Below are 20,286 nucleotides of genomic sequence, written 5' to 3' on the forward strand. Positions count from 1 at the left end.
ATTGAATTATTTATGGTAATTCTGTGTTCAGGTCCGTTTGGAAGCCCGAGGTGATGACCAGTCCAGGAGGGCAGCCGGGCAATCCCCGTCTTAATGTTTGGGTAGGGGCGGGACTGGTGTGTTCGTCCGGGATGATCAGTCACTGGTCCGGAGGGCCTCTGTATCGGCGATCAATCCTGGAATCCCAGTTCTGACAACAACTGTTTTGGCAAATATTTTTCTGACAGAATAAGTAAGGAATAAATCTTGTCTTTGTGGGATTTTATTGCAGGAAAAAATAAATCTTTGCAAAGAGAGGAAAAGGTACAAGTCGTCATGAGTTGTTACCCCTTACTGAATTCCAACCTAAACATCACCATTATACAGACGTGAAAGAGACAGAGAGAAGAAGGGAAAAAAAAGAAATACACCCCCTCATTCCCACAACATTCTCACACAATTATCTTTGTCCAGCTGGACTCAAACTTATCTTTCTGGGAATGGGTACATGCACAGGATGAGAAAGGAGGAGAAAAACAGAGTATTCAAAACATGGCCGGGACATACATAAGTACTGTGCTGACTAAGAGCTATGGAACAATAAAACATTTGAAGGTTGTATAAAACTAATAGGGTTAGTAATATTTGGTGCATATGAAACATAATTTTCCAAATCAGGGGACTCATGAAAATGCTTGCAAATTCAAAATTTTCAGTGACTTTTCTCCTTAACTGCCGTTTTTTCCCTTGAAAACAATCCCTGTCTCTTCGTGCATTTATATGTTTAGTTGTGTGACTCGTGGTTTTCTAAGAGAGAAGAACAAAAAAGTACAAATAGGCAAGCACACCTAAGATAGGATCAATAACTTTACAAAGCAAATATCATTAAATAATACAAAAAAATTGACAATCAAAAAGTGATCAATAATGAATATTACTCTGATCCAGGATGTATTTCACATGCATTCGATAGTTACTTTGGATCTATCTGTGGTTCCCACGACTTCACTTCCTATAGTACAGCTGGCTTTCTCAACATTAACTATTCAGCTACACTTCCACATTAATTTTCTTAGAGGAGGATCCAGCTTCTTGATGTTTTTCATGTAATGCACTAAAAGAAAATAGCAGTCCTGGGCTGGGTGGTCTGCAAGCTAAATTTCTTTAAATAGCAGCTGTTATTAATGTACCCATCCATCCATCCATCCATTGTCTTCCGCTTATCCGAGGTCAGGTCGCGGGGGCAGCAGCCTCAGCAGGGAAGCCCAGACTTCCCTCTCCACAGCCACTTCCTCTAGCTCGTCTGAGGGGATCCCGAGGTGTTCCCAGGCAAGCTGAGAGACGTAGTCTTTCCAGCGTATCATGGGTCGTCCACCAGGAACACCTCACCAGGGAGGCGTCTGGGAGGCATCCTAAACAGATGCCCGAGCCACCTCATCTGGCACCTCTCAATGCAGAGGAGCAGCGGCTCTACTCTGAGCCCCTCCCGGGTGACCGAGCTTCTCACCATATCTCTAAGGGAGAGCCCGGACACCATGCGGAGAAAAATCATTTCGGCTGCTTGTATCCGGGATCTTGTTCTTTCGGTCATGACCCACAGCTCCTGACCATAGGTGAGGGTAGGAACGTATATTGACCGGTAAATCGAGAGCTTCGCCTTTCGGCTTAGCTCCTTCTTTACCACAACAGATCGATACAAAGTCCGCATCACTGCTGACGCTGCACCGAGCTGCCTGCCGATCTCCCGTTCCATTCTTCCCTCACTCGTGAACAAGACCCCAAGATACTTGAACTCCTCCACTTGGAGCAGGATCTCCCGGAGAGGGCACTCCACCCTTATCCGACTGAGGACCAATGTCTCAGATTTGGAGGTGCTAATTTTCATCCCAGCCGCTTCACACTGCGAACCGCTCCAGTGAAAGTTGTAGATCACAGCCAACAGAACCACATCATCTGCAAAAAGAAGAGATGCAATTCTGAGGCCACCAAACCGGACCCCCTCTAAGCCTTGGCTGCGCCGAAAAATTCTGTCCATAAAAGTTATGAACAGAATCGGCGACAAAGGGTAGCCTTGGCGGAGTCCAACCCTCACAAGTCCGAATTACTGCCAGCAATGCGGACCAAACTCTGACTCCGGTCGTGCAGGGGGTTCGGTACCCCATACTCCCGAAGCACCCCCCACAGGACTCCACGAGGGACATGGTCGAACACCTTCTCCAAGTCCACAAAACACATGCAGAGTGCTTGGGCGAACTCCCATGCACCCTCGAGGACCCTGCCAAGGGTGAAGAGCTGGTCCACTGTTCCACGGCCAGGACGAAAACCACACTGCTCCTCCTGAATCTGAGATTCGACTTCCCGACGGACCCTCCTCTCCAGCACCTCTGAATAGACCTTACCAGGGAGGCTGAGGAGTGTGATCCCCCTGTAGTTGGAACACACCCTCCGGTCCCCCTTCCCAAAAAGGGGACCACCACCCCAGTCTGCCAATCCAGAGGCACTGTCCCCGATGTCCACGCGATGTTGCAGAGGTGTGTCAACCAGGACAGCCCCACAACATCCAGAGCCTTTAGGAACTCCGGGCGAATCTCATCCACGCCCGGGGGCTTGCCACCGAGGAGCTTTTTAACCACCTCGGTGACCTCAACCCCAGAGATAGGAGAGCCCGCCTCAGAGAACCCAGACTCTGCTTCCTCAAGGGAAGGCGTGTCGGTGGAATTGAGGAGGTCTTCGAAGTATTCTCCCCACCGACTCACAACGTCCCGAGTCAAGGTCAGCAGCACCCCATCCCCACTATACACAGTGTTGATGGTGCACTGCTTCCCCCTCCTGAGACGCCGGATGGTGGGCCAGAATTTCCTCGAAACCGCCCGGAAATCGTTCTCCATGGCCTCACCGAACTCCTCCCACGCCCAGGTATTTGACTCAGCGACCACCAAAGACACATTCTGCTTGGCCAGCCGGTACCCATCAGCTGCCTCAGGAGTCCCACAGGCCAAAAAGGACCGATAGGACTCCTTTTTCAGCTTGACAGCATACCTCACCGCTGGTGTCCACCAACGGGTTCGGGGATTGCCGCCACGACAGGCACCGACTACCTTACAGCCACAGCTCCGGTCGGCTGCCTCGGCAATAGAGGCGCGGAACATGGTCCACTCGGACTCAATGTCCCCCACTACCCCAGGACGTGGGTGAAGTTCTGCCGGAGGTGGGAGTTGAAACTCCTTCTGACAGGGGATTCTGCCAGACGTTCCCAGCAGACCCTCACAATACGTTTGGGCCTGTCACGTCGGACTGGCATCTTCCCCCACCATCGGAGCCAACTCACCACCAGGTGGTGATCAGTTGACAGCTCCGTCCCTCTCTTTACCCGAGTGTCCAAGACATGCGGCCGCAAGTCCGATGACACGACCACAAAGTCGATCATCAAACGGCGACCTACGGTGTCCTGGTGCCAAGTGCACATGTGGACACCCTTATGCTTGAACATGGTGTTCGTTATGGACAATCCGTGGTGAGCACAGAAGTCCAATAACAGAACACCACTCGGGTTCTGATCGAGGGGGCTGTTCCTCCCAATCACGCCCTTCCAGGTCTCACTGTCATTGCCCACGTGAGCAATGAATTCCCCCAGCAGAACGATGGAGTCCCCAGCAGGAGCGCTCTCCAGCACACCCTCTCAGGACTCCAAAAACGTTGGGTACTCTGAACTGCTGTTTGGTGCATAGGCCCAAACAACAGTCAGGACCCGTCCCCCCACCTGAAGGCGGAGGGAGGCTACCCTCTTGTCCACCGGGGTGAACCCCAACGTACACGCGCCGAGCTGGGGGGCAACAAGTACACCCACACCTGCTCGGCGCCTTTCACTGTGGGCAACTCCAGAGTGGAAAAGAGTCCAACCGCTCTCAAGAGGACTGGTACCAGAGCCCAAGCCGTGTGTGGAGGCGAGCCCGACTATATCTAGTCAGAACTTCTCAACCCCACACACCAGCTCAGGCTCCTTCCCTGCCAGAGAGGTGACATTCCACGTACCTCGAGCCAGCTTCTGTAGCCGGGGATGGGATCGCCAATGTCCCCGCCCCCACGTTACCCTTTCGGGCTGTGCCCCATGGGTGCAGGCCCGGCCAGCGGGCGCTCGCCTTCGTGCCCCACCCCCAGACCTGGCTCCATAGGGTGGCCCCGGTGACCCTCTGGAGCCCAGGTGGCCCCGGTGACCCTCTGTAGGCCGGTCCCAAGGGAAACCTCGATCCATATAGTTTGTTCTCCATATAGTTTGTTCTTCATAGGGGGTTTTGGAGCCTTGCTTTGTCTGGTCCCTCAGCTAGGACCTGTTTGCCATGGGTGACCCTACCAGGGGCGTGAAGCCCCAAACAACTTAGCTCCTAGGATCACTGGGACACACAAACCCCCTCCACCACGATAAGGTGACGGCTTAAGGAGAGGTGTACCCACTTGCTGATTTATTTAACGACACTTTCGACATGTTCAGTTCAGCCTCTATTTGGAAGGCCGCAAAATGTACCCCTATTTTCAAATCAGGAAATACAACAGATATGAATAATTATCATCCAATCTGTATTATCTGTTCCACTGCCAAAGTTTTGAGAAACATTTCTTTATCCAGCTATCTCAGTATATTAATAAATACAATATCCTGTCTCCAATGCACAACCCAGTGCAAACTGTAGGCCAGTCCCAAGCCCGGATAAAGGCAGAGGGATGCATCAAGGGCATCCGGCTTGAAATTTTGCCAAACAAATATGAGCGTTCATCTAAAGCATTCTATACTGGATTGGTCCTGGCCCGGATTAACAACGTCCGCCACCGGCACCGTTAACCTGCTGGGCGCCGGTGGAAATTCAGCTCCTGTGGGTTGAAGACGAAGGAGGTGGAAAGCAGGTTCTTAGGCAGAAAGAGAAGAGGAAAGCACAGAGCCTAGAATTTAATGTGGGGTGTTTGAATGTTGGGACTATGACAGGAAAAGCTCGGGAGTTGGTTCACATGATGATGAGGAGAATGGTTGATATATTGTGTGTCCAGGAGAGCAGGTGGAAAGGCAGTAATGCTAGAAGTTTAGGGGCAAGGTTTAAATTATTTTACCATGGTGTAGATGGGAAGCGAAATGGAGTAGGGGTTATTTTAAAAGAATAGTTAGCTAAGAATGTCTTGAAGGTTTAGCCTATATGTGTTAAATAAAAATGTACTTAATTTAGGAGAAAAGAATAAGCTGGAAGCGACGCCTGCATTACTTCCGTAACTTTAATTGTTAAAATCAACTATTTTATCTAGTAAAGGGGATCCACGTCACTTTTTAGATGTATATAACTTCAGGACAAAGTGTCGACAAACCTTTTTTCCTCAGTCTCATAATTTGAAGGTTGCTACATGAATTAGATAAGCGTTCTAGACAGCCAGAGGTTTTTTTCTCCAACCCAAACACACACAACTGATGCCGGTAGTGAATTTTTATAGAAAATTTAATGAGATCTAACATAGGAATCTACAAGGGAAGCAATGCAGGAAACAACAACAAAACATTGGACAGACGAACATTGGCAAAGGAGACTGACTGGTGATGTGAGGGTGGAATGAGCGTGTAATGACAATGCATATGCATCTGAGCTCGGGCCCAGAGAAGCCGGCGGCGTTTCTGTGTGTTGTTGATAAATGGCTTTTGCTCTGCATAGTAGAGTTTCAGGTTGCACTTACGGATGTAGCGCCGAACTGTATTTACTGACATTGGTTTTCTGAAGTTCTCTTGAGCCCATGTGGTGATATCCTTTACACATTGATGTCGGTTTTTGATGCAGTGTCGCCTGAGGTATCGAAGGTTATGGGCATTCAATTTCAATTTCATCTTACATGCAGGGATTTCTCCAGATTCTCTGAACCTTTTGATGATATTATAGATCGTAGATGATGAAATCCCTAAATTCCTTGCAATTGTACGTTGAGGAACATTGTTCTTAAACTGTTCGACTATTTTCTCACGCACTTGTTCACAAAGAGGTGAACCTCGCCCCATCTTTGCTTGTGAATGACTGAGCAATTCAGGGAAGATCCTTTTATACCCAATCATGGCACCCACCTGTTCCCAATTAGCCTGTTCACCTGTGGGATGTTCCAAACAGGTGTTTGATGAGCATTCCTCAATTTTCTCAGTCTTTTTTGCCACCTGTCCCAGCATTTTTGGAACGTGTTGCAGCCATAAAATTCTAAGTTAATGATTATTTGCTAAAAACAATAAAGTTTATCAGTTTGAACATTAAATATCTTGTCTTTGTAGTGCAGGGGTGCCCACACATCTTTAACATGCGAGCTACCTACAAAATGACCAAGTGAAAATGATCTACCTACTATACAAAAAACATACATTTATTTATAAATATATTGAGAATTCTTTATATGAACCATATATGGTAGTGTACCTTACATACCTGTGTGAACCCATATTGCTGAACACAACAATTTTTTTGTCCTTACCTTACTCTGATGACTTGCACTGAATGGAATCAGCAGAGATGCCTAATCCGGAGAGTCGCTGCTGACAGCTCGCCTCAAGCACACTTCCAAATGATCATCAGTCATGGTAGAATGGTACTTGGACTTGATGATCTTCATTTGAGAAAAGGCTGACACACATAAATAAGTTGAGCCGAATAATGCAGTCAAACAGGTTGCACATTTCCTCATGTTGGGGTACTTCTCCTCTGTGAGTAAGCACCAGAACTGTCCATGAGCTTTGTACTTCAGCTCAATATCGTCTTGTAATGTCAAAATCTTCTCCTCTACTACAGTAGAAATTAGGTCAAAGAGTTTTGCCATTTTTGATGCGTGTGAAACAACCTAAGCATCTTCCTGAAAAGGGTAGCACATGAACGTAGCGACTGGCTCGAGTCATCCACAGTCTTGAAATCGTTTTTTAAACTCTGACGGACAATTATCAATCTGTTTTGTGTAGCGTACACTGTCAAGCTGCACACATGATTTCCCTTGCATCTCCAACTCCGACACAAGGTTCTTGAAGTTTGCCAAATCATGGCGCTGGAGCTTTGAGGAGAAATTTCACATTTTTCTTTTAAAGCATTAATTGAGCTTATCTTATTGATCACAGTTTTATCTTTTGCTTGCAGCTCTAGGTTCAGTTCATTCAGCATGTTGGTCAGATCAGTTAAAAATTCCAAGTTTCATCATTTAATTGGCTATATACTGCATGTTTAGCTTCACTGAGAAAAACCTTAATCTCAGGACTGCATGTTTAGCTTCACTGAGAAAAACCTTAATCTCAGGACAGAGGTCTCGAAATCTTTGCAGGAATTTCCCTCGACTAAGCCATCTGACATCAGTGTGCAACAGTAACTCAGAGTAGTCACTGTCAGCGTTATCCAGATGCTCACGGAAAAGCCGTCTTTGAAGAGATCTGGCGCGAATAGAACAGGCGATCTTCGTTGCTAAATCCATTTCCTTCATGTTGAGCATTTTCGTGCATGGTGTAATTAAGGAAGTCCGGAAAAGTGTCGTCCTCCCTGCCCTTGGCAATAAATCCATTCAAGTGGCCAACCATCGCAGGTGCTCCATCCGTGGTGATGGACACCAATTTGAACACTGGGAGCTGAGTTTTCTCAATAAAGTTTTTAAAAGACTGAAATATGTCCTCTCCTCGAGTATGTTCTTTTATGGTTAGGACCGTTAACAACTCCTCTTTTGCAGTCATATCAGAAAACACCATCCATCCATCCATCCATTTTCTGAGCCGCTTCTCCTCACTAGGGTCGCGGGCGTGCTGGAGCCTATCCCAGCTGTCATCGGGCAGGAGGCGGGGTACACCCTGAACTGGTTGCCAGCCAATCGCAGGGCACATAGAAACAAACAACCATTCGCACTCACAGTCATGCCTACGGGCAATTTAGAGTCTCCAATTAATGCATGTTTTTGGGATGTGGGAGGAAACCGGAGTGCCCCGGAGAAAACCCACGCAGGCACGGGGAGAACATGCAAACTCCACACAGGCGGGGCCGGGATCTGAACCCCAGTTCTCAGAACTGTGAGGCAGATTTGCTAACCAGTTGGTCACCGTGCCGCCCAAGTGTGGTTGTCAAGTAAAAATTTTCCGATCTGCTGTCAACGGTAAGATTACCTAAAAGTCGTCAAAATGGCTGTTTGTCTTTTTTGCTTGGCAGGTCGCCGGACTCATTCGGTGCGTCACACAACAATGTCAGAGATTGTTGAGGTCTATTTGTCGAAATGGGGTTTGGTCTGCGAACTTTGATTTTAGTGTGACTGTCATTCTTGATAGTTGGAGAGCTCTGATCAAGGACAGTATTTCTGCTTTGTTTAAAAGTTCGCTGCGTGAAAAATAATTGCTGCCTGGACAATTGGGATTTTAATTCCTTAACCTTTCTCCTTCTCAGCTCGCGTTTCGGTGGGAAGTCAATGTCATAGTTTTTATGCACAGTCCGAAAATGCCGCTCCTCGTTTCCGTTTTTCGGAATAGCAATGTTGGACAGGCAGATGAGGCAAATGCACTTTGAAAATGACATAGTAAAAAAATAGTCCTCCTCCCATTCCGTATGGAAGTGATACGTTTTCGTCTTTTTACTTGGTCCGGCGCCCTCACACATTTTTACACCTTAAGTTTAGTTTCTAAATTAAACGATAACTCACTAGCTTGCAAGGAAGGCGCCGTTGTGTGTTCCTGTGCATGCCTGTCTGTGTACATCTGCATGACGCGATCTACCCACACGACCTTTGCGATCGACTGGTTGATTGCGATCGACGTATTGGGCACCCCTGTTGTAGTGTAATTAAATATAGGTTGAACATGATTTGCAAATCACTGTATTATGTTTTTATTTATGTTTAACACAACGTCCCAACTTCATTGGAATTGGGGTTGTAGTTCTGAGCATCCCAGACAGAGAGAGAGTCGTGATTGGTGCAGATTGTGATGGACATGTTAGTGAAGGAAACAGGGGTGATGAAAAAGTAATGGGTAAATTTGGCATCCAAGAAAGGAACTTGGAGGGACAGATGGTGGCAGACTTTGCAAAAAGGATAGAAATGGCTGTAGTGAACACTTTTTTCTAGAAGAGGCAGGAACATAGGGTGACCTACAAGAGCGGAGGTAGAAGCATGCAGGTGGATCACATCTTGTGCAGATGATGTAATCTGAAGGAAGTTGCTGACTGTAAGGTAGTGGTACGGGAGAGTGTGGCATGACAGCATAAGATGGTGGTGTGGAAAATGACTCTGGTGGTGGGGAAGAAGATTAAGAAGACAAAGGCAGAGCAGAGAACCATGTGGTGGAAACTGGGAAAGGAAGAGTGTTGTGCGGCTTTTCGGAAAGAGCTGAGACAGATTATTGGTGGACAGGAGGAACTTCCAGAAGACTAGACCACTACAGCCAAGGTGATCAGAGAGACAAGCAGGAGAGTACTTGGTGTATCTTCTGGCAGGAAAGGAGAGTAGGAGACTTGGTGGTGGAACCTCAAAGTACAGGAAAGAGGTTACAAGGAAATGTTAGCTTAGAAGAAGTGGGACACTGAGAGGACCAAGGAGAGGAGAAAGGAATACATTGAGATGCGACGTAGGGCAAAGGTAGCGGTGGAAAAGGCCAAACAAGAGGCATATGATAACATGTATGCCAGGTTGGACACTAAAGAAGGAGAAAAGCATCTATACAGGTTGGCCAGACAGAGAGATAGAAGTATGTGCAGCTGGTTAGGGTGATTAAGGATAGAGATGGAAATGTGTTGACTGGTACCAGTAGTGTGCTGTATAGATGGAAAGAATACTTTGAGGAGTTGATGAATGAGGAAAATGAAAAGAGAAGGAATAGTAGAGGAGCCAAGTGTGGTGGACCAGGAAGTGGCAATGATTAGTAAGGATGAAAAATGGAACGGCAGTTGGTCCTGATGACATTACTGTGGAGGTATGGAAGCATCTAGGAGAGGAGGCTGTGGAGTTCTTGACCAGCTTGTTCAACAGAATACTAGAGTGAGAAGATGTCTGAGGAATGGAGGAAAGGTGTGCTGGTGCCCAATTGTAAGAACAAGGGTGATGTGCAGAGCTGTGGTAACTATAGAGGAATAAAGTTGATGAGCCACACGATGAAGTTATGGGAAAGAGTAGTGGAGGTTAGCCTAAGGACAGAAGTGAGTATTTGCATATGGTTTCATGCCTAGAAAGAGTACCACAGATGCATTATTTGCCTTGAGGATGTTGATGGAAAAGTACAGAGAAGGTCAGAAGGAGCTACATTCTGTCTTCGTGCAGGAAGCGCATGACAGCGTACCCAGAGAGGAACTGTGGTACTGCATGCGGACATCTGGAGTGACAGAGAAGTAAGGTAGAATAATACAGGACATAAATGAGGGCAGCAGAACAGTGGTGAGGTGTGCTGTAGGTGTGACAGAGGAGTTTAAGGTGGAGGTGGAACTGCATCAGGGATCAGCCCTGAGCCCTTTCCTGTTTGCAGTGGTGATGGATAGGCTGACAGATGAGGTTAGACTGGAATCCCGGTGGACCATGATGTTTACAGATGACACTGTGATCTGCAGTGAAAGCATGGAGCAGGTGGAGGAACAATTAGAAAGATGGAGGCATGCACTGGAAAGGAGAGGAATGAAGATTAGCCGAAGAAAGACAGAATATACTATATGTGCATGAATGAGAGGGGTTTGGGGGAAGAGTGAGGCTACAGGGAGAAGAGATAGCAAGGGTGGAGAACTTTAAATACTTGGGGTATCACCAGTCCAGAGCAATGGTGAGTGTGGTAAGGAAGTGAAGAAACGGGTCCAAGCAGGTTGGAACGGGTGGAGGAAGGTGTCAGGTGTGTTATGTGACAGAAGAGTCTCTGCTAGGATAAAGAGCAAAGTTTATAAAACAGTGGTGAGGCCAGCCATAATGTACAGATTAGAGAGAGTGGGACTGAAGAGACAACAGGAAGCAGAGCTGGAGGTGGCGGAAATGAAGATGTTGAGATTCGCTCCCGGAGTGACTCGGTTGGATAAAATTAGAAACGAGCTCATCAGAGGGACAGCCAAGGTTAGATGTTCTGGAGACAAAGTTAGAGAGAGCAGACTTCGATGGTTTGGACACGTCCAGATGAGAGATAGTGAGTATATTGGTAGAAGGTTGATGAGGATGGAGCTACCAGGAGCGAGAGCTAGAGGAAGACCAAAGAGAAGGTTGATGGATGTTCTGAGGGAAGACATGAGGGCAGTTGGTGTTAGAGAGGGGGGTGCAGGAGATAGGCTTACATGGAAAAGGATGACACGCTGTGGCGACCCCTAACGGGAAAGGCCGGATTGGGAAAGAAGAAGAGGATGATGAATTTTAGCCACAGTTATCTTGAGACAAAACTGTTGAAATTATAAAAATACCAATTGCCATGTAAGAAGAACGTATCAGTGCTCACCGAATCTCTCTGGATTTTACAATATAAAAGAAGATAAGATAATGTAATACCTTGCAAAAAAAACTTAATCTTGCTTATCATCATCACAAAACGTTCATGGAATTTATCAAGGAAGAATGATCGCTCCCTCTCAAATGAAAGCCCTGGCCCCGGCGAAGAAAGCCTTCATCCCTGCAGCATGTGCTCTCTCAAGCTCAGGCCACAGTTTCTGTCTTTTTTCACAATCCGTTTTGGAGAAATCTGACTGGAAGGGAATCCCACGCTCATTCTAGTAAGGAGAGATTTTTGCAGCTCTCCACACTTTATCTCTGCAGACAGGCAATATAAATTGCAAGATGATGCCCCTGGGTCTCAACTTCGTGGATTGTGGCTTCTTTCCCAGGCGATGGACAATGTCTATGGTATCAGCCAGCTTGTTTTTCATGCTTGGTAAGACAACTGCACATATTTTGATGACTTCCCCTCGAACATTATCCTGGTTAGTTTCAGGAACTTCCTCCAGCTTTAGGTTACATCTTCTTGTGCATGTTTCAAGGTCATCCATTCTTTTCTGCTTCAACTTGACAGGACGTGCTACCACTTCAATTTGTTTTTCAAGATTAGACATCTTCATGGCCATATCTTTAAGGTCGGTGTAAATCCTCTCAACATTGTCTATACTATACTACCATTATACAGGTACAGTCACCTCCAAAGGTATTGGAATGGCAAGGTCAATTCCTTTGTTTTTGTTGTCTACTAAAGACATTTGGGTTTCAGATCAAAAGATGAATATGAGATACAAAAGTTCACAATTCCAGCTTTTATTTCATGGTATTTACATCTAGATGTGTTGAACAACTCAGGACAGAGCACCTTTTGTTTGAAGCCACACACTTCGAGCAGTTTGAAATTACTAATAGAACAATAGTTCGGTGCAATGACCATTGTGCAAAGGGCACACATACTTCAAGAAATTTATACAGTTTAAGTATCTAAGCCGCTCTAGTACGACAACAGACAGTCAATTGACAGAGAATACTTTTGGGACATAAAAACATTGACAAAAAACAGTCACTGAGCAATAAAGGGTTGCTCGTTATCTGGTAATGCCGGTACATTTTTATTTTTATTTTTTGACAATTGTGCAAAAAGATGCAGAGTCCTCTAGCACTTAGAGCAGTTTGAATGACTAATATTGCAATAGTCCGGTGCAATGACCATTGTGCAAAAGTGCGCGAGTAATGTATAATTGACCCGACAGAGATGTGACAACAAACTCAACTTGGCAGCATGTTGCAATGGGGTTGTAAATTAACTGTTTCAGAAGTTAATGGCAAGAGGAAAGAAACTGTTGGAATGTCTGCTTGTTTTAGTTTGCATTGTTTTGTAGCGCCTACCTGAGGGAAGGAGCTGGAAGAGGTTTGACCAGGATGTGGAGGATCCAAGAGGATTTTGCATGCTCTTATCTTAGTTCTGGCAGCGTGCAAGTCCTCAAGGGTGGGTAGGGTGGTACCGACAATCCTTCCAGCAGTTTTGCTTGTCCATTGCAGTCAGAGTTTGTCCTTTTTTGTAGCAGCACCAAACCAGACTGTGATGACTGCTGTGTAGAACTGTCTCGACAGCTCCTGTGGCAGGCCGTGCTTCCTCAGAAGACACTGGAAGTACATCCTCTGCTGGGCCTTTTTGAGGATTGAGTTGGACAGAGCACCTTTTGTTTGAAGCCACCCATTTTTTAAGTGAGCAAAAGTATTGGAACAGACATTATTAAATTAAATTAAAGTATCATTTTTGGTGGCATAAATTTTAACAATAACTGCATCAAGCCTGCGACCCATTGACTTCACCAGACTGTTGCATTCTTCATCTGAAATGCTTTTCCAGGCCTTTACTGCAGCCTCTTTCAGTTTTTGTTTGTTTGCGGTAAATTGCAGATGTTTCTTTCTCTCTCTCTCTCTCTCTCTCTCTCTCTCTCTCTCTCTCTCTCTCTCTCATGCGCTCAAATACACACACACACAGACACACATACACACACACACACAAACATAGACAGGCACAGACACAGACACACACACACACTATCAATAAGTCTGGTCAGCAAACAGCTTCTTCTTCCAGTCATTTAAGTCAATAAAACAAATAATGTTTATGTAGCGGCGACACGACTGGTTAGCACATCTGCCTCACAGTTCTGAGGACCCGTGTTCAAATCCGGCCTCGCCTTTGTGGACTTTGCATGTTCTGCCTGTGCCTGCGTGGGTTTTCCCCGGGTACTCCGGTTTCCTCCCACATCCCCAAAACATGCACGATAGGTTAATTGAAGACTCTAAATTGCCCCTCCCTATGAATGTGCGTGTGAATGGTTGTTTGTCTATGTGTGCCCTGCGATTGGGTGGCAACCAGTGCAGGGTGTACCTCCTGCCTGCAGTTACTGCGGTCAAGCCAGGCTCCACAGGAAAAGAAGAAGTCAAGCCAGCCGCCCCTAATTTTATGTATACTAGGCATTACGGTAATATGCCGCAAACTAGCGACAAAAGCCACATTCAAAATAGAAGCCTCCAAATAATACGTGGTTATCGATGCATACTGATTTTTTAAAAAGGAATACTAATAATCATTTCGGTATCAAAACACCAGTCCAGTTCTGGGGGACACTACACCACCCCAGGTCTCCACCAAAAGAGGTCCCATCCATTTCTGATGTTGAATTTCAAATAACACGTGGCTATCAATGCATACTGATTTTTAAAAAAGGATTAAAAATAATCCTTTCGGTATCGCAACAACAGTCCAGTTCTGGGGGACACTACACCACCCCAGGTCTCCAACAAAAGAGGTCCCATCCAAATATGATGTGGCATTTCAAAATACAAGTCTCCTGAAATATGCATATTTCATTGTCACTACCACTGATTTAAAACATTCATTAAAAAAATCAATGAGGTATCGCAACACCAGTGCAGTTCTGGGTAACACTAGACCACCCCAGGTCACCAACAGAAAAGGTCCGATCTAATATGATGTGACATTTCAAAGTAAACTTCCCCTGAACTCTGCATGGTTCAAGTCAATACCACTTCTTTAGGAAAGGATTAGAAATAATCCCATTCATATGGCAAAACCTTTACTGAGGTACACATTACATTACATTATTTACAAATGCAAAAAATATACTATATACAGCCATCCATCCATTTTCAGTAACGCTAATCCTGTTTAGGGTTGCAGGGAAAATATACATTTTCAAGATTAGTTTTTGCTTATGACTCTGTGAAGAGGGAGCTGGACAAAATTACATTTGGTAATGATATTTCACACTTGGATGGTTTACGTATGCACTTGAGTGTGGCCCATTTGAAGATAGAGGAGACATAATATCTGTAAGCGTGTGAGTTGTTTCAGAGTTTGTGTGTGACTGGTCCGGACCAGGATCAGTTAACGAGATGTCAGATGGAAGGAGGAAGCAGATGAGTGCGGACTCTCCAGTTAGAGGAGAAGTGGTCTGGTAAGACAAACAATACAAACATAAACAGGAAATTCTTGGGGCCCCTCCTGCATTGTTCTGTTCATTTGGTAATGATATTTCACACTTGGATGGTTTACGTATACACTTGAGTGCGGCCCATTTGAAGATAGAGGAGACATAATATGTGTAAGCGTGTGAGTTGTTTCAGAGTTTGTGTATGACTGGTCCGGACCAGGATCAGTTAACGAGATGGCAGATGGAAGGAGGAAGCAGATGAGTGCGGACTCTCCAGTTAGAGGAGAAGTGGTCTGGTAAGACAAACAATAAAAACATAAACAGGAAATTATTGGGGCCCCTCCTGCATTGTTCTGTTCATATACAGGAACTTATGTATACTCCTTTCAATATGTCTTATCGCACATGCTTAAGTGAAAAACTTCCAATTTTCATGCAACATTTCTGAAATGCCACACAGGGGGAGGTGTTAGATATGGGCGACTTCAGGACCCCATCCAGGTCTCTCTCCCCAACTGTGTTTTTCGGATGGTGGGGAGGAGACAGGCCTTGCTTATTTTTCACTCATGTGCCGAGACTGGACCAAAGCTTCAGGTGGTGATCCGTCGGATAGTCCTGTGATGACTCAGCTTCATAGTGATGTGGTGCTCAGAGGAGCAACCCACCCAGTGGCCGATGCTATGAAAAATAATCCGGCTATGACAACAGCAACACCTACTGATTGGAAAATACCCTTTTTGCATTACTTAATTAGACATAAAAAAAAGAAAGAAAAGGCTAATACAGATAAAGAAAAATAATTATTACATTTACAGGTGCTGCAGGCTAGAAAAGAGTAAATTCTCAGTCCATTAAAAAAGATAAGCAACTGGTGCAGCAGGAGTCCATGACTGCCGCTCCACCTGCCCCAGGTCGGACTCCCTGTGAGGCACAACTTTACCATCTGAACCACCACGCCAGACATCACGACCTCCACTTCTGTTTTATCAACAACTGCAACAACTACCACCGCCGCACATGCTACCGAATGCTGACCTGGCGCCGCCACCTCTGGGGCAGTACTCCACTCATCAATAGGGGTGCCCAGGAAGCCTCGACGTGCAGGGTTTGGCAGACCCCTGCATTCCGGTGACTGCAGATGGACACCCCTCTCAGATATGCTCGTCAAGTGTTGAGCTAGTATCTTCGGTGGACACGATGGGCTACATGTGGCCTTCCCGGATGGGACTTAAATTGACTGTCATTATTCACCAGGGGCATCACACGTCATGCTCTTTACTGTCCCCACGGCAGATCAAGATCAATATGCTGACATCGATTGGGCAGCTCTGAATCCTGAGTCTCCCTCCTCCCACGGTTTGCACACCCTCTATCAACTCTGGTGTCCATGGCTTACTAGCCTGCACCCTTACACTTCACCAATTGACCCGTTACATTGTACATTGTATTATGATAAGTCATATGACCTAGTCTATCAGGACCACTTCTCATCTCAAATTGAAGGTAATCAGTGGTCATTTTTTTCTGACTATTTGTATGTCATATCAACTGGCATTGCCTCACATGTGTGTCTCACACAGGAGCAGAGCAAGTGGTATGAGATGGACACGACAGCTGTGCCACACATCACATTGGTTGTCGGACCTAACCATCAATCAAAAAATTTGGGTCCCATGATTAGAAAGTGCGTAAAAGATTGGGTCCAGACCGCCATTCCTGATGTCGAGTTTTCATCATCTATGTCAGGGTATGGCAATTTGGTATATGTTACAAATTCCTCTATTTTAGAATATCACCAAATGTCACCTGATAATGGTAGAGCGCAGACAGGTCACTCTGACGCTGAAACGGTTCTGGCGCAGTTGCCTGAGGCATTGTGGACTCAGAGTACAACTGATGTTGACTTCTGCTCCACGGTGCCTCCCATTATTTTTCTGTCTCTTTCCCAAACCCCATCTGGCAGAACCAGTATCGACGCACTCCGGAGGCCGATGAGGGCATCCGGGACACCATCGTAGGTTTGAAGGAATCGAGGGTCTTGGAGCCCTCGTCGTCTTCCTGGAACATTTTGCCCGTGGAAAAGGTGGTGGGGGAAGTATCGGATGACACACGATCTCAGACCCATTCATTCTGTTTTTACAACACCCACTATTCCGGTCCCAAATCCTTTTCTGCTTTGACTGCAATTGACCACACATACAATTTGTTTTATTGTTATTGACTTAGCAAATGCTTTATTTTGTTTGCCATTGGCTGAGGAAGTTCGTGACATTTTTTTAATTTACTTATGATTGTGAACAACTTCATTACACGCGCTTACTGCCCGGGTTGTACAACCCCAATTCCAATGAAGTTGGGACGTTGTGTTAAACATAAATAAAAACAGAATACAACGATTTGCAAATCATGTTCAACCTATATTTAATTGAATACACGACAAATACAAGATATTTAATTTTCAAACTGATAAACTTTATTGTTTTTAGCAAATAATCAATAACTTTTAATAATTTTATGGCTGCAACACATTCCTAAAAAGCTGGGACAGGTGGCAAAAAGCAGAGATGCAATACTGAGGCCACCAAACCGGACCCCCTCTACGCCTCGGCTGCGCCTAGAAATTCGGTCCGTAAAAGTTATGAACCGAATCGGTGACAAAGGGCAGCCTTGGCGGAGTCCAACCCTCACCGGGAACGAGTCCGACTTACTGCCGGATATGCAGACCAAACTCTGACTCCGGCCGTACAGGGACCCCATACTCCCGAAGCACCCTCCACAGGACTCCCCGAGGGACACAGTTGAACGTCTTCTCCAAGTCCACAAAACACATGTAGAGTGGTTAGGCGAACTCCCATGCACCCTCGAGGACTCTGTCGAGGGTGTAGTGCTGGTTCACTGTTCCAAGGCCAGGACGAAAACCACACTGCTCCTCCTGAATCTGAGATTCGACTTCCCGACTTTCCAAGTCCGTCGATCTACGTTTCTACCCTCACCTATGGTCACATGCTGTGGGTCATGACCGAAAGAACAATATCCCGGATACACGCGGCCGAAATGAGTTTCCTCCGTAGGGTGTCCGGGCTCCCCCTTAGAGATAGGGTGAGAAGCTTGGTCATCCGGGAGGATCTCAGAGTAGAGCCGCTGCTCCTCCACATCGAGAGGAGCCAGATGAGGTGGCTGTGGCATCTGATTCGGATGCCTCCCGGACGCCTCCCTGGTGCGGTGTTCCGGGCACGTCCCACCGGGAGTAGACCCCGGGGACGACCCAATACACCTGGCCTGGCCAACCCGCGGCTCGCGAGCCTCATGCGGCTCTTTAACTAGTTTCATGCGGCTCTTCAGGAGCTGTCACATGACATGTGTCAAAAATGCTTGGCTGGCGCTGTCATTCACTCCCCCTACAGCTAGATGGCACACTGACCATGTAAGCCTGTTTGAGTGACGTCAAACGAGCGACGAGAGAATCTTTGGTGTGACATCATTTGTGTTGTAAACAATTTCCGTCAAGTTACCTCTTGAAATGGCAGGGAAAAAAAGCACAGCCAAACGAAAATATGAAGTAGAACACAGGACGTTTTTGCCAGAGTGGGAGAGTTTATATTTTTTTGTTAAACGTAATGGCAAGCCGATCTGCCTTATATGTCACGCAGCATTAGCGCATTTCAAAGCTTCAAATCTTCAGCGTCACTTCAGCTCACTCCACCCTAACATCGAACAGGAATTTCCAAAAGGGACTGAACTTCGCAAGAACAAGTTGGTCGCTTTGAAAAGCAAGGCAGAAAAGCAGGTGCAGTTTTTCAAAAAATTTACAAAACACTCGGAGACCGTAACGCTTGCATCATATCAGCTGGCTTGGAAGCCAGACTGTTTGAAAGCCCCGCTCGTCACAGATGAGGCTGCGGCTGAGTTGGAGATGATCGACCTTTGTGAGGAGGATCAACTGAAAGCTTTTTTAAGGGAAGGGACCGTTGAGTTCTGGAAAAGTGTCCCAATTGAAAAATACCCCAACATCAAACGAGCTGCGCTTAAGATACTGTCCATGTTTGGGTCAACGTACGTCTGCGAGTCTGTGTTTTCTACCCTGAAACATGTGAAATCAAAGCATCGATCTGTTCTGACTGACACTCATTTGAAAGAATTGCTTAGAGTGGCAACAACAGAATACAAGCCAGATTTGAAGAGGATTGTTCAAGATAAGTAATGCCAGAAGTCTCACTAAGCAGCATAGTAAGAGAAAGATGTTATTGAAAATTATTCTATTATTGTTTGTGGACTTGCTTGAACTGAGAGTTTGTGTGTGTGAGACAGTGCACACAATGTTAACTGTTGAAAATTACTGATATTATCATGTTGGTGTGGTTATTTTCATTAGATCTGGCTGAGCAGAGGTCTGTGTATGCGTGCATACATGATTAAAAGATGATGTTCATGTGTACCCGTGTATGTGGCTCTTTGCAGTAACACAGAAAAAAAAGTGGCTCTTAGTCTCTGACTAGTTGGCCAGCCCTGCAATACACGCTGGAGAGACGACGTCCTTCGGCTGGCCTGGGAACGCCTCAGGATCCCCCCGGAAGAGCTGGATGCAGTGGCTGGGGAGAGGGAAGTTTGGGCGTCCCTGCTAAAGTTAATGCCCCCACGACCCAACCCGGATAAGCGGTAGAAAATGGATGGATGGATATTACAGAGTCACACAAAGCCTTGTGTGTAATAAACTATTTTTGAAAATTTTCATTTTTTGTGAGAATTTCAACATACCTGTTGTACTCACACGAGCATCTGACATTTCTTCATTGCCATGCCGAGCTCTATAATGCCTCAGTATTTATGATGATGTGGTTCTGTTGGCTTCATCAAGCTGTGACCGCCAACTCTCACTGGAGCAGTTTGCAGCCTAGTGTGAAGCGGCTGGGATGAGAATCAGCACCTCCAAATCTGAGACCATGGTCCTCAGTCAGAAAAGGGTGGCACCGGACTATTGCGATATTAGCCATTCGAACTGAGGACTCTGCATCTTTTTGCACAATTGTTGTTTGTTGTTGTTTTTGTCAATGTCTTTATGTCTCCAAAGTGTTCTGTAAATTGACTGTCTGTTGTACTAGAGCGGCTCCAACTACCGGAGACAAATTCCTTGTGTGTTTTGGACATACTTGGCAAATAAAGATGATTCTGATTCTGATTCTGATTATTGATGTAAGATAGCGCTGGAGCAGAGCGGACACTTCACCTACAATAAAATAAAAAGTGTATTTGTCTGAAAACAATTCAAACCTCCTACCAGAAAAGAGTACAAAAATATTTAATTAAAAAACTAACAGGAAACAATGCCCAAAGGAGAAAAATATTTACCTTATTTGGCATTAAAAGATCAAAATGATTCCAGACTGGAAAAAACTTCTTGGAACGATCCATGAAGTCAGTGGAACAAGGT

At 45.8% G+C, this 20,286-nt stretch overlaps 1 long non-coding RNA gene across 1 annotated transcript; it reads left to right on the forward strand.

Moving 5' to 3' along the window:
* The first annotated feature begins 17,965 nt into the window (after nucleotides 1-17,965).
* Nucleotides 17,966-20,034, forward strand: LOC133477307 (uncharacterized). Its single transcript, XR_009788291.1, has 2 exons — nucleotides 17,966-19,085; nucleotides 19,317-20,034. It is a non-coding gene; the product is annotated as an uncharacterized LOC133477307 (long non-coding RNA).
* The last annotated feature ends 252 nt before the right edge of the window (nucleotides 20,035-20,286 follow it).

The sequence above is a fragment of the Phyllopteryx taeniolatus genome, chromosome 4 (genome assembly GCF_024500385.1).
Source record: "Phyllopteryx taeniolatus isolate TA_2022b chromosome 4, UOR_Ptae_1.2, whole genome shotgun sequence".
Lineage (NCBI taxonomy): Eukaryota > Metazoa > Chordata > Actinopteri > Syngnathiformes > Syngnathidae > Phyllopteryx > Phyllopteryx taeniolatus.